Below are 14,033 nucleotides of genomic sequence, written 5' to 3'. Positions count from 1 at the left end.
ACTTTCACACACTGATGTTATACTGTACTTGGATTCTTCATTGTGCTAAATAAAAATTCTAAAAGTGTTTAATTATCTCTGTTCAATTCATAAACCTTTTATCGTCTGTCCAGTGTTTTCTTATAGGAGTTATTGCTCTTAAATGACGATTTATTTTACTTGAAAACAATAACAGATAACGAGAAAATGCAACTATAAATGTAGTTTTATAGTTCAAATTGCATCGACCTCTTTTTTTAATCAGTGACGCTCATTGTTATATTATAGTTCGTTTCTGTGTGTGTAACATTTTAATGTTGTGTTTCTGTTGTGTCGTAGTTCTCCTCTTATATTTAATGTGTTTCCCTCAGTTTTAGTTTGTAACCCGGATTTGTTTTTTCTCAATCGATTTATGAATTTCGAACAGCGGTATACTACTGTTGCCTTTATTTATATGGATTAAATCTTCAGTCGACTCTTTATATGAGTTAATATCCTTGCATGACAATTTACACCAATTTTTATTTTATTTTGCATCAACTTTTATAGCAAATAAAAGAACCATCGATTAGTTTTGACTTTGAACGAGAATTTTTATTCGTATTATTTGGTTTTTATTGTTACGTTATATATATAATAGTAGATAAAGAAAAACTGTAAATTGCAAATCTTAGCATTAGGAAAAAACTCATCATAGATACCAGGATTGAAATTGTTAACACCAGACGCGCGTTTTGTCTACAAAAGACTAACCAGTGACGCTCGAAACAAAAAAGTAAAAAAGGCCAAATAAAATACGCAGTTGACGTTTTTTTAAATTAGAAAAAAGAGGTGAGTAATAAGAAAATGTCAGTATAGTCGATAGTTATGCTTAAGTTGGGATACCCCTCTTTATAACAACTTTAACTGGATTCCTGAAAGAGTTCCCTCGTTCTGGATGTACCGTCATCAGGAACGCTCAAAGCCGAATATTTGAGAGCCAATGATGTATAAGCACCGAAAAGAACCTTTAAAAAATAGCCAAATCCATCTCAGGCCAACTTTGCCTAAGTGAGTCGAGACCTTATGTTGAAACTTTAAGGTGCATGATTTTATGCCCAGCGTTTAATAATAGTTTTTTGTTTGGCACATACAGAATATTGAGGGCCCGGGGTTAAACATGTTTGCATGTTTGCTCTCGCCAATCCTCCCTAACCCCCACCGCCCACTTCCCCTATAACCAGGGACAGTGGTGCAATAGTACATCATAAGAATAAACTATAAAAATTAGTTGAAAAGGGCTTAACTCATTAGATCGATACAAAGCACAAAAACACAAAAAACACAAAGTACAGATCTGAGATTACTCGCAGTTACTAAAAGTTGATTCACAGCCAATAACAACTAATAAAAAAAATCATGTATCCAAGACTAAATTATCAGTCATTACACATTACACATCCAACATCGAATTCATTTAGTGTAAAAACGTTGTTAAAAAGTCAGAGAAAAACATTTTGTACATTGCTAATAAAAAAAAAAGGCATCGACAGATTGTAGGACTGTGAATTTGTGTATAACAATAACATTTAGTTAAATTTTAATTTATTGAAAACAAAATCATTTATACCGATAAAAACAATATTCAAAGATCGAACCGTGTTGAATTGATAACCTTTTAGAATAGGTTTATTTAAACGATCCATCACCGTAAACATAAAATGTGCTATCCCGTTTGTACAGGTACAACCAAACTTACAAACCAAATCTTTTCAAACGTATGCTTTCTTACAATAGGAAATACGAAATTTCAGCGTAATGGTTTATCTATTAAGAAAAATATAGTGCTTTCGTAGATGTACAAGAACAGAAATGTGTAAATGCAGCAACATAAATAGTAATCGAAAGGTGCCTATAAATGTAGATAAGTTTTTTGTTGTCAAGATGAACATTTGTTTTGTCCCATCCAAACATATAATTAACAGGAAAAGATCTGTTTGATTCAGTCGTTGCCGTCAGTTGCTGTCTGCCATATTTGATATTCTAGAAAATACCAGTGAACAAAACAAACCCGATGATAAGTCTTATTTGATAGGCCACATTTACATTCGAGGAAAACGCACGGCATTGTTGTCATGACTAAAGGAACATATCCATCATCATAAAGGAGAAAGGTATTCCATAACGATCAACTAAATCGGTATGGCGTCTGTAACATTTTCAAATGGATGATTTCAACTTCACCACTAGGAACTCTTAGTTAAATGGTTTCCTTGTAACCAGCAACCTATATCAAGGAAATCATGATAGGAAATGCAAGCTCTGGAATACCGTATAAATGGCGCTTTATATTAAATCATGTTTTTCATAATATATTGTATTGTTGTAAGTTAACTCTTGTTTAGCAGACGATATTCTAACTTTATTAAAATGATTGAATGCGTAATGATAAAATCTTATTAAAAGGCCACGTGCTACATTACACTTGTATTGTTACCTGCTGTTTACCTATGTTTTACGTTGATCTTTTAATTTTGATGCGAACTGATTTCATAATTTTATGACGATCAAGATTATATATAGCATTATCGATATAGCAAAATTGAACAAAATCCTTTCTTAGTGCTTTTACCAATAACACACACATATATATATATATATATATATATTGCGGTTTTTATCCAACACAATCATAGGTTTGAACGTTGTTTTCAATTTAGACTTGTTTGTATTTTTTCGTTTTGGGCTTGTATTATATTTGCCTTCGGGTTTATATGATCAGTTCATCCTATTTTGCCTCCTCAAAATTCATGAGTCTATCCTAAATTGAGGTAAATTGTATGGCTTTCCAAATACCGTTTCGATTCTTAACATCACTGAAGAGACATTAATTGTCGAAATCCGGATATGGTGTACAAAAACCTTTGCACCTTTTGTTTTCGGTATATCATCTTTTCCGCAAGTTTATTGTTTTCTGTTTAGTATTTAATTTATAATTAAGATCCAATTATGACATCGGGATCCATTTATTTGGCAATCGCCAATGGCAGTCAGCAGGGTTTAAGAACATTTGTTGTTCGACCTTAAGTCAAATGCGTTTTGTTAAAATATACTTTTTCACTTTTTTGGGCTTTTGGAAAATGTTGTTTTTGCTGTATTTAGACCCCTCTAGCAAGAAATTTGATTTGCATGCACACGTATAAAAATTGCGGTTTTTATCCAACGCAATCATAGGTTTGAACGTTGTTTTCAATTTAGACTTGTATATATATATATATATATATATATTTCTCAAAACCTACCATGTACATTACAATGATTTGTTTGTTTCGTATAATTCGAAAGAAATATTGTCTTTATTTGTGTGTAAGATGTGGGTGCATTGCATTCCTAATTGGTTCAACGTTAAGAATAAATACAGAAAAGGCATACACTTTTCGAGAACAGGAATACGTGTCACGTTGTAATCTTGAATTGCTATCTAAATTCAACGATTTTCTTGTGGAGTCAGAGGTTTGTAAAATACGTAGAGTGAATCCCTTTGACCAATCTACAAAAGAATTTTTACCTTATGATCCACACATATCATTATGCAATGACAGTATTTTGTTAACATATGTTGACAATAACATTCTGTATATAAATTTCACGAAAGCCGAAACCAAGTCAAATATTGTTCATATGAACCCATATATTACATTAGTAGTTCGTTCAAACTCGGTAAAATCAGCGAGAATTTCAAAAAATCTGTTCGGGTCAAAGATGAATTTATAAAAGTTCAATGTTTTGATTCCTTTAATAAAGTCATAGCTATGAATTTCCACACCGTATTTGTAAAAAAAGTTCTAAACCGGAAAGCCGCTGACATACGAAAACATGTGGTTCAAGGGAAAAATATACCTAATAAAAGTTATCATCGAAAAAGCCGTCTAAATGTGTTACTCATAATGTTAGAGTCGACTTCAAGAATTAATTCTTATCGATACTTACGCAAGACTAGGAAGTATTTGTTGAAAACATTAGACGCAACAGAACTACTTGGATATAACAAAGTAGCGTTAAATACTAGACCAAATATGGCTGCTTTGTTGACTGGAGATTTTTTAGAAAACTTATCGTGCTTTAAAGATAAAGAAGGAGTTGACCAATGACCATTTATTTGGAAAGAGTTTTTATGGACACCATCACGAATTGGTTGATCCGTACAATGTGTCTGTGTCTAAACTAACTAAGGACATGTTTTCCACGTCTTAGATTATGGTTTACCATTTACGTCGTTTTTTTACGCCTGGTTTTTGAAGTACCGAACGTGACCTATTCCCGAATATGACTGTTTTACTGAGTGTTAATTCACATTGATATAAGACGTGTCTCTGTATTTGTTTATCCGGCGTTCATGTATTTAGTTACGAAGTTTTATTTGTAATTCTGATCGGATATTGTTTTGTGTCTTATCGTTTGTAGTTGTGATTCTATCTTTTATTTTCTATTCGTAAAAGTAAAGATAAATAATCACCCAGTTCATTTGTATGATTTTAGTTTAAATCAACTATGTGCACAGGATTTATTTGTTTTTCACAGTTTGATTTGGAAGAAAGGCCGACATAGTTAGTTGCACTATGACTAACATAATTCTATTATTATATATTTGTGATTGCTATAAAATATATCAAATAACATTATTAGAACCCTAATCTTGATTTATATCCAATTTTTAGAAATTTTCCTGTGACGTTCCTTTTGTGACGTTGATCCATTCGTGTTACAGACACACACTTCGTAATTCCATTAAGCTGTTTGTGTGTACTGTTCTTAATTATTTAAGTTATTTGTTGTTATTCTGTGGTTAACATGTCGAAATGTACTATTATATTTTTTATTTATGTATTTCTCTGTCTTTTGTGTTTTTACATTTATTTGTACTCTGTTCCCGTCATGTATTGTTGTCATTTTTATAATAGTGGTATATTTAACATTGCCATAAAGCGCGGAGGTTTGGCTAGCCACAAAACCAGGTTCAACCCACCATTTTTTCTTATAATGTCCTGTACCAAGTCAGGAATATGGCAGATGTTATTCAACAGTTCATTTCTATGAATGTTGCATTGTTGTTTGTTTTTTGTTGCACTTCTGTGTTCTGTTATTTCGTTGTTTTCCTCTTATAGTTGATGTGTTTCCCTCGGTTTTAGTTTGTAACACGGATTTGTTTTCTCTCAATCAATTTTTGACTTTTGAACAGCGGTATACTACTGTTGCCTTTATTTGCCTTCGACTCTTCAAAAAATGTGACGCGCCGTGTTTACCGTATCGAAACAGATTTGAATATGTTTAGAGCTTATTCATATATATTACACATTCTAAGAATAGTAAAAAAAAGGAAAGTGTTCAAGAGTGAAAAAAGTGAAGGTCATTCCAATAATTGTCGTGTAAAGAGAAAAAAAAGTAACAGTTTCTCTGTATTTATTTAACCGTTAAAATATGATATTTAAGTTTGGTCTTTAACAAATAAAAATCCTTGGGTGTTTTACTTATCATAATACACCTTAAATTGTGAAATTTCATTTACTCTGTACGCTGAGCCCTATTATTTAACATACTGTGAATCCAAAAAATGTAATATATGCGAAAAATGACATACGCGACGTTATCTTAGAGTAAAATAATATACAGTGACCTTGGTATTCCTTTCAAGGTATCTGCGGGGTATTTAGGGGGAGTCATAGATGCCTGTAAGTTGTGTAAGAAAATTGAAATGTCAAACGGTGTAAAACGAATACTATTCATATAGTTCCATTCCTCACCTGGTAATCTACAAAATATTAACTGTAATACATCAATTGAACAATTTATAACCTTACTACCTTTTAAGATGACGCATAAATTAACATACCAATGTTCCCGCAAATATTATGATATGTTAACATAAAATACAGCAATGTTTACCGTAGCTCATTTACCAACCCAGTGAATGAGTTGCAATGCATAATGGACTACATGAACTATGTCCTTAAACTTTACAGAGAGGAGGTGTTTTACTGTCCTATAGCAAACATTTTCACAGATTACAGAAAAAAAACATACTACGTTTTCTTTTTTGTAATTACATTTACAGACCATGGTATAAAGCATTAGTTCCATGCTCAGATTTACGAACAACTGTTCCAAGAAAAGAGTGTTTGAAATACCTGAAATATAATTAAGAAAAAGGACAGCGCACACAGATGTTTAAAACATTAGTTCGCGTGAGAGAAACTAATCGACAAGAAAACTTTAAAACATATATGTACATGGTGTACTTCCATTTTGATTGTTTTAAACGAGATGCTCCTGAATCTTTATAACTTCGTCGTAAAATTTGGTAAACGAGCGTCAGGTTTCTGTAAAATAAAATCAAACTGACTTCTGTCTCGGTTTAAAGCAAATTATGAGATTGCAAGAAGTTGCGTTTTGTATGACATAGTTACATACTTTGAGTTTTTTTTTTTCATTCATTATTTTGTTAGACCTTACTACTCATGGTTTCATAACATATGGACAACGAACCCAAAGAGAGGCAGAAGATACTAACAGGACTTGCAAACTCTTTAGTCGAAATCAATCTGAAAAAGACATTAAAAAAACAAAAATGATCAAAATACAAAAAACAATCTACAAAACACAACATAAAACAACTAAAGACTGAGCAATACGGACAAACACTAGATTGATCACAGGTGCTCCGGAAGAGTAAGCAGATCCCGTTCCCATTTGGAATCCGCCGTGATGGTTACGCATGTACGTAAACATTCGGTGATGTTAAATTGGAGGGAAATATAATTGAATTACGATTAAGACAATTGGTACATATTTGTTAAACAGGTATTTCACACCAATCTTAACTGTGACTTTAAGATCGAGAACAAAAACAGCATTGTTCCTTACATTTAGTTGTTTTTCATATACGCGTAGCGATTTTGTGCCTTGAATTGAAACACTATTTTCTTCCTTTCCATAGTTTTTCTAATATATACGGGTACTAATATAATCATTGTTATGATGTTATCGCATCTTATTTATCAAGGGTAAAAGAAGATATAGTGTTTACGTCAATGAGACACCAACTAAACGATAGAAATGACAAAAAATATATCTATAAGGCAAAATACAGTCTTTAACAAAGAAGAGTTTCTGCACAAAATGTCAAGCTCTTAGACTTTACACTGGCAAAAATGCCACACATGTGAACATGCGTGACACATGCGTTTCACATGTGTGTCACATGCATGTGAAAGAGACGTTTCATGCCACGCATGTGACACATGTGTGAAAAACACATGTGATACGCATGATACACACATGTGATCATGCGTTTCACATGTGAATTACATGCGTAAGGAAATACACCTGTGATACATGCGTGATTACTACATGTAAAAGGCATGGTGCCTGTATTAAATATTTTTCAAAATGTCCTCCTATTTGTCCAATTACCATGATTGTTGACATGTATTTCAGTTCTCATGTGAATTACATGCAATTTCTAACAGATTTTTCTAACACATGCGTTATACATGTGTTTTCTCTGGCAAACACAGGCAAATTTTGTTCACGTAAATTTCATGTAAGATTCACCTCCAACAAGTTTATACATGAAACTCTCGTGCAATTAATGTTAAATTTTTCATGTGAAACTAACGTGAATCAAGCTTTCATGTTAATTTTTCTTAAATGTAATTAAGGTGAATTGAGCATCAATCACACAAATTCACAGTATTTGAGCATATTTTAGATAAGTTAATGCTAATCTAGTACACATTCTATTTTGATATATATAAATATTTTTCTTTGTCTTGACTATGTGTTTGTACTTCCATTATATTTTACTTTCTTGATCCTAAACAATACAAAAAATATTTATCTATCAACTCCCAACGCACAATATCTCCAATGCAAGAGATAAGATGCAATAAAACAAAGAAGGCAAGCAAATATCCAGGTCACCTTAGTTCACTCCTAGAATTTTTTTTCGGTTATGTTCAAGTCTCAATACTTTTTTTAAAAGTGATGTAAGGATTGGTGATTCATTTAAAGAATATGTATGCACTAATGTATATTTCATTTTTAATATGTATGTACAAGTCATTTTGTGGTTATCAGTCATGAGACAATCCAATCACATTATGGAAATTGTCTTACTTGCAAAAGATGCCAATTTTTCTTTTGAAAGTTTTGAAGAAAAAAAGTAGTTCACTCTGCCACATATCCATGTGCCTGTTTCAAGCCAGGAACCTTTTCAGTGGTTGTCTAAAGTCTCATCCAATAAAAAAAAAATATTTAAAGAATTTGATGTTGATGGCAGCTCTTTGATTGGTATAGACTCTGGTAAATTAAGTAGATCATGACATTGTTTAGACACCTGTTCATTGTTGAGGACTGTATGTTAGCATCTTAATGCCTTTCATGTGTTTTTGTTGTGTAGCTGTCTGATTTATTTATACCTCATATCTCATTGTATTAATAAACTGAAATAGAAAGTTCTGTGAAATATATTTTGATATACCATATTGAAAGTCTTGCTGTTATTTACAACCATTAATATTTCCTTCTTATTTCATATATGTATTTCAGTTTTATATTTTAACACCAATCTTAAGGTTAAGGCAAAAAGAAAACAAATGTTGATAAACAACAGGCATATACCATTAGAAGATCTCATAGTTTGGCTGCACAATAAACTAAAAATTCTTGTTATTTCAAATATTTATATAAAATTCAGTTTAAAACATGCATTTTCCATTTTTAGAGTGTAATTGTCATGTTGGCACAATAATTTGAATTTGAATTGTATTATATTCTGAGAGTACTTGTGGTTGAAAAAATATACACAATATTTAATTCCATGTGTTTTAGATTTCTTGAATACACCCCTCCCATATAATGACTACATGTCTGTTAGTAATGTTTAAGAGTTCTCTCCTGCATGTAATTGCTGTAGTTGCTATTTGTACCCAAGGCTTCCTTCATACAGTTGCACATATCCTTCTAAGATATTGCTTGAATGATAAAATCCTGTAATACATTATCAGCCATCAGACTCTTGGAATACAGTTGCTGTAATAAAAAAAAATAAACTGTAATCACAGGGATATGTCTCGCTTTTTGGTAATTTCGATAATGCAAATGTTGAAATGAAAATAGCAACACTTTAACATGTAAGATTTGAAAATATTCAAAGTCAATGAACCATGACTGAAGGTACATGGCTAAACAATCTCCATGGAAATTAGATGTGCCAATGCTAATACAACGCAAAACCTAAACACAAACTAATACATGTAAACTAAGAAAATTTTAAAGTCAATAAACGATAACTTAGGGGGCGGGGTCAAATAAACTCCATGGTAATGAGATGTGCAAATGCTAATACAACTGCATACCAAATATCATTGACTTACCACTAGTGGTTTCCCATGAGCCGACCTAATCACAAACTAATACATGAAAACTAAGCAAAAGTTTCAAAGTCAATAGACCATGACTGAGGGGGCAGGGCCAAATAATCTCCATGGAAATGAGATATGCCAATGCGTATACAACTGCATACTAATTATCATAAACTTACCACTAGTGGTTCCCCATAAACTGACCTAGTCACAAACTAATACATGAAAACTAAGTAAAAATTTAGAAGTCAATAGACCATGACTGAGAGGGCGGGGCCAAATAATCTCCATGGAAATGAGATATGCCAATGCTTATACAACTGCATACCAATCATAATTAACTTACCACTAGTGGTTCTCCATAAACTGACCTAATCACAAACTAATACATGAAGACTAAGCAAGAGTTTCAAAGTCAATAGACCATTACTGAGGGGGCAGGGCCAAATAATCTCCGTGGTAATGAGATGTGCCAATACTAATACAACTGCATACCAAATATCTTCAACTTACCACTAGTGGTTCACTATAAACTAGACCTAATCACAAACTAATACATTGTTGACGCCGCCGTCGTCACCAACACAAGAAACAGCATACCTATGTCTCGCTTTTTGACTTTGTCAATCGAGACAAAAACAGCATATATTTTTTGTAAAACATACATCAAATATTGGCTTACCAATCAGGCAAAAATGATAACATCAATTTAATCTCCAATGATTTACCAAACTTACATATATATATATATCATGTGAACAACTGGAGTGGAATATAATAGTTGTTGTTTATCATATTTATTTTTCATTTAATGTCTTTTACGTAAATTAGAATTGTTTTACATCTGTCATTTCAGGACCTTTTATAGCTTGCTAGATGCAGTATCAGTTTTGCTCATTGTTGAAAGCTGTTCATACAGTGATCTATAGTCATGATAGTTGCTAACATTCAGTCATTTGGACTCTGGTGGATAGTTGTCTCATTGAATTGGCAATAATACTACATCTTCTCATTTTTATCAAAATAAATTAATAATGAAAACTAACTCTATTCATGCATGTGTACTACACATTACCTGTATATATAGTATATACTAGAATACTCCCGGGACATCATGGGTCGTGACTGAAGCAAAGTACCTTAGCATTATTTTTAGCCTGGATTTTAAGTTTTCGTTTTGTCATTTAATAATGTCATGCTGGTCATTAGGTGCACAGTTTTCTCTGCTTTCAAAATCTTTCTTTTTGAACCCTTCGACCCAGAACTTGTTAATTATCTGTAGTAATAATTATGTGGAAAACAAATGGGCCTGGAATGGTGTAATTTTTAATCAACACCATTGTCCTTATATATAAGTTATATATAAAGTTGAATTCTTTGAATCATCATTTTTATGTCATGCCGGCTCACAAATTGGACCTTGTTATTTTATTATTATAGATCTAGATTACTAAGTGCCTATAGAAACACAATTCCTCATTTTTCAAGCCCCTTTCTTACATGTCTTAACCTCAATTAAATTACAATACCAACTAAAGGCTACAAGGAGTCTATGTCGCTCACCTGATATTTTTTTTATTTTACAATCGATGCATGAAATAATGCAACCGTTATACTTTTGCTTTAGTTTCAAAAATATGTCAAAAACTGCATTTTTCCCCCTATGTTCTATTTTTAAACTAGATACCCTAATGCTTATTATGGCCAAATTTGGTTAAATTTGTCTCAGTTGTTTCAGGAGAAGACTTTTGTAAAAGATAACAAAAATTTACGAAAAATTGTTAAATTTTACTTTAAAGTGCAATATCTCCTTATGGGGTCAATTGACCATTTTGATCCTGTTGACTTATTTGTGAATCTTATTTTGCTGAACATTATGGCTGTTTACAGTTTATCTCTATCTATTATAAAGTTCAAGATAATAACCAAAAACTGCAAAATTTCCTTAAAATTACCAATTCAGGGGCAGCAACCCAACAACGGGTTGTCTGATGCGTCTGAAAATTTCAGCACAGATAATTCTTCACATGATGAACATTTTTAACCCTGTCAGATTTGCTATAAATGCTTTGGTTTCAGTGACATGAGAGATATAAGCCAAAAACTGCATTTTACCCCCCATGTTCTATTTTTAGCAATAGCGGCCATCTTGGTTGATGGGCAGGGTCATTGAATACATTTTTTTAACTAGATACCATAAGGATGATTTAGGCCAAGTTTGGTTTTATTTGGCCCAGTAGTTTCAGGGGAGAAGATTTTTGTAAAAGTTAACGGACGACGAAGACGACGGTGACGGACTACGACGGACGCCAAGTGATGAGAAAAGCTCACTTGGACCTATTGGGCCAGGTGAGCTAAAAATGGTATGTCTATAGCTCTATGCATTCTGTAAACATCTAGTTACAAAATTTGTGATTTATCTTCTATAGGGGTATAAATCAAAACTCCAAATGCTCTGCAAATTGTTTATCTGCACTACTTTTTGATTACCTCTGCTGTGGAGGTTCATTATGGTTGAAATTTGCTATGAAAGCGGGAATTTGTAAACATTTCAGGTGAAAATCAAAATGTTCTGAAACTTTTTGGTGATGTTGCAGTTGTTTGTATATACATTTATTAATTATAATAGAAGAAAAGAGTTCCAATGTCCCCATTATTGTACATATTTTTTCTATTCAAAGTATAAGGGCAATAACTAAAAAAAGCACTTTTTTGATGTTAAAATCCAGCAGCTACCACCATTGACCTCCCTTTTTGTCGAGCCTTCGACTTTTGTCGAAAAAGCGAGACATAGCGATCCTACATTCCGTCGTCTGCGGCGTCCACAAATATTCACTCTGTGGTTAAAGTTTTTGAAATTTTAATAACTTTCTTAAACTATCCTGGATTTCTACCAAACTTGGACTGAAGCTTGTTTATGATCATAAGAAAGTATCCAGAAGTAAATTTTGTAAAAAAAAATTCTGTTTTTCCGTATTTTACTTATAAATGGACTTAGTTTTTCTTCCAATTAACATTACATACAGTCTACAGTTAAAGATTTAAAACATTTATTTGATTCATAAACCATCCTGGATTTTTACCAAACTTGGACAGAAGCTTCTTACAACCAAAAGATAGTATCGAAAGGAATATTTTTATTAATTTCTTTCTTCATTTTTGTTGAGCCTGCGATTAACAGCAAAAGTAGGCGAGACACTGGGTTCTGCGTAACCCTTACAAATTTTTTAAAATTGCCTTGGAATTCAGTACTTTTGTTATACCATTTGGAAATTAAATACTGTAACAAATACATACCAGTTACATTTATATATACTGTAGCTATAGGATCTCCTCAATATCTAATCCTGTTGTTAATTTCATTTAAACATATAATGTATATAGCTTCCCTTCCACTTACATCTGAGGTGCTAATTCTGAAAATTAAAATTCCTGTGATTATTATATAAAATCTGAACCTGATGCACTGCTTTCCAATAAAAATAAATTGGCAATACAGTTTTCCCTTGGTAAAGAGAGAGAAAACAAGTGATATTTTTATATTATAACCAATACTGCACATGGTAATTGGAACATCACTAGTTTCTTGGATTGGATTGTTGCTCACTTTGTCAGGATCTTTTATGCTGACTATATAGTATGGTTTTGTTTATTGTTGAAGGTCATACAGTGACCTAAATTTTTTTACATCCTCTTCGACTAATGGAAAGTTTTCTCATTGACAATCCTACCATACATTGTAAGACCTTATTTCTAAAATGCAAAAAATTTCAATCTGTGACAATAACATTTTATTAATTTAATAAGGTAATCTGATCAACATTATGAAGCAATGTTCAAAACACTCTGTCATTGTCTGACAGCGATCAAAGTAATTTTAACTCCTATGACAATGTACAATGATGTATATATGTGCAAGACTCAAAACTAAGTATCACAATTTAAATTCATACATATATCCATATACTTTTACAAGGTACTTAATAAATCATTGAGACTGACGCATAAAATGTAGGTAAAAAAATATGCTTTTTGTTGGATCCTGCATCATAATTATTACAAGTTAAATGGAGGCAAGTCATAATCATTGAGTACATGTACATTATATTTGAACTTAAAGTAAAGGATAATCTGAGTAGTCTCTAATCAGTTATGAAGCCACACAACACTGTGTGATAACAGTGACATATAAGTCTCCCATAGATGCACATACTATTATTTTAGGTCTTTTGTATACATATGTTTAAGGTTACTTAGAATTGGCTGTTGACATACATGTACACATGGACTGTCAGGCATGGAGTCATTGGACCCTAGGTTACTCCAGTCCATTATCAGTCACTATCAATAGTCAACTCCTCTGTCCATTTGTTGTAATACAATGTACTGCTGAAAGGGAGAAAACAGTACTTTATTAATAGCATGTGGATGCAAGACTATAATAAGTATTCAAAGAGTTTTGCAAACAATTAGCTTATACATTTAGAAGATATCTGTATTTACCTAGTGATGTGACAGTAAAATCAAGATTAACGAAGGCCAATCTTAAAATACAATACAGTTATCTACATTCTAATGCAGCATATTAAAATAAATACCATTTAACAAATATTGTGAGAAATTACATACCAAAAAAAATCAGAATTCAAAATG

The 14,033-nt window shown here is 32.2% G+C and overlaps 1 long non-coding RNA gene across 1 annotated transcript; it reads right to left on the bottom strand.

Annotated features, from left to right (window-relative positions):
• Nucleotides 1-8,747: 8,747 nt before the first annotated feature.
• Nucleotides 8,748-12,782, bottom strand: LOC127719003 (uncharacterized). Its single transcript, XR_007990085.1, has 2 exons — nucleotides 12,678-12,782; nucleotides 8,748-9,048 (listed from the first exon to the last, which is right to left on the bottom strand). It is a non-coding gene; the product is annotated as an uncharacterized LOC127719003 (long non-coding RNA).
• Nucleotides 12,783-14,033: the final 1,251 nt, after the last annotated feature.

The sequence above is a fragment of the Mytilus californianus genome, unplaced genomic scaffold (assembly GCF_021869535.1).
Source record: "Mytilus californianus isolate M0D057914Y unplaced genomic scaffold, xbMytCali1.0.p SCAF_10, whole genome shotgun sequence".
In the NCBI taxonomy this organism is placed as follows: Eukaryota; Metazoa; Mollusca; class Bivalvia; order Mytilida; family Mytilidae; genus Mytilus; species Mytilus californianus.
Note: the sequence above shows the minus strand (reverse complement) of the source record. Positions and strands in the feature narration are given on the sequence as shown.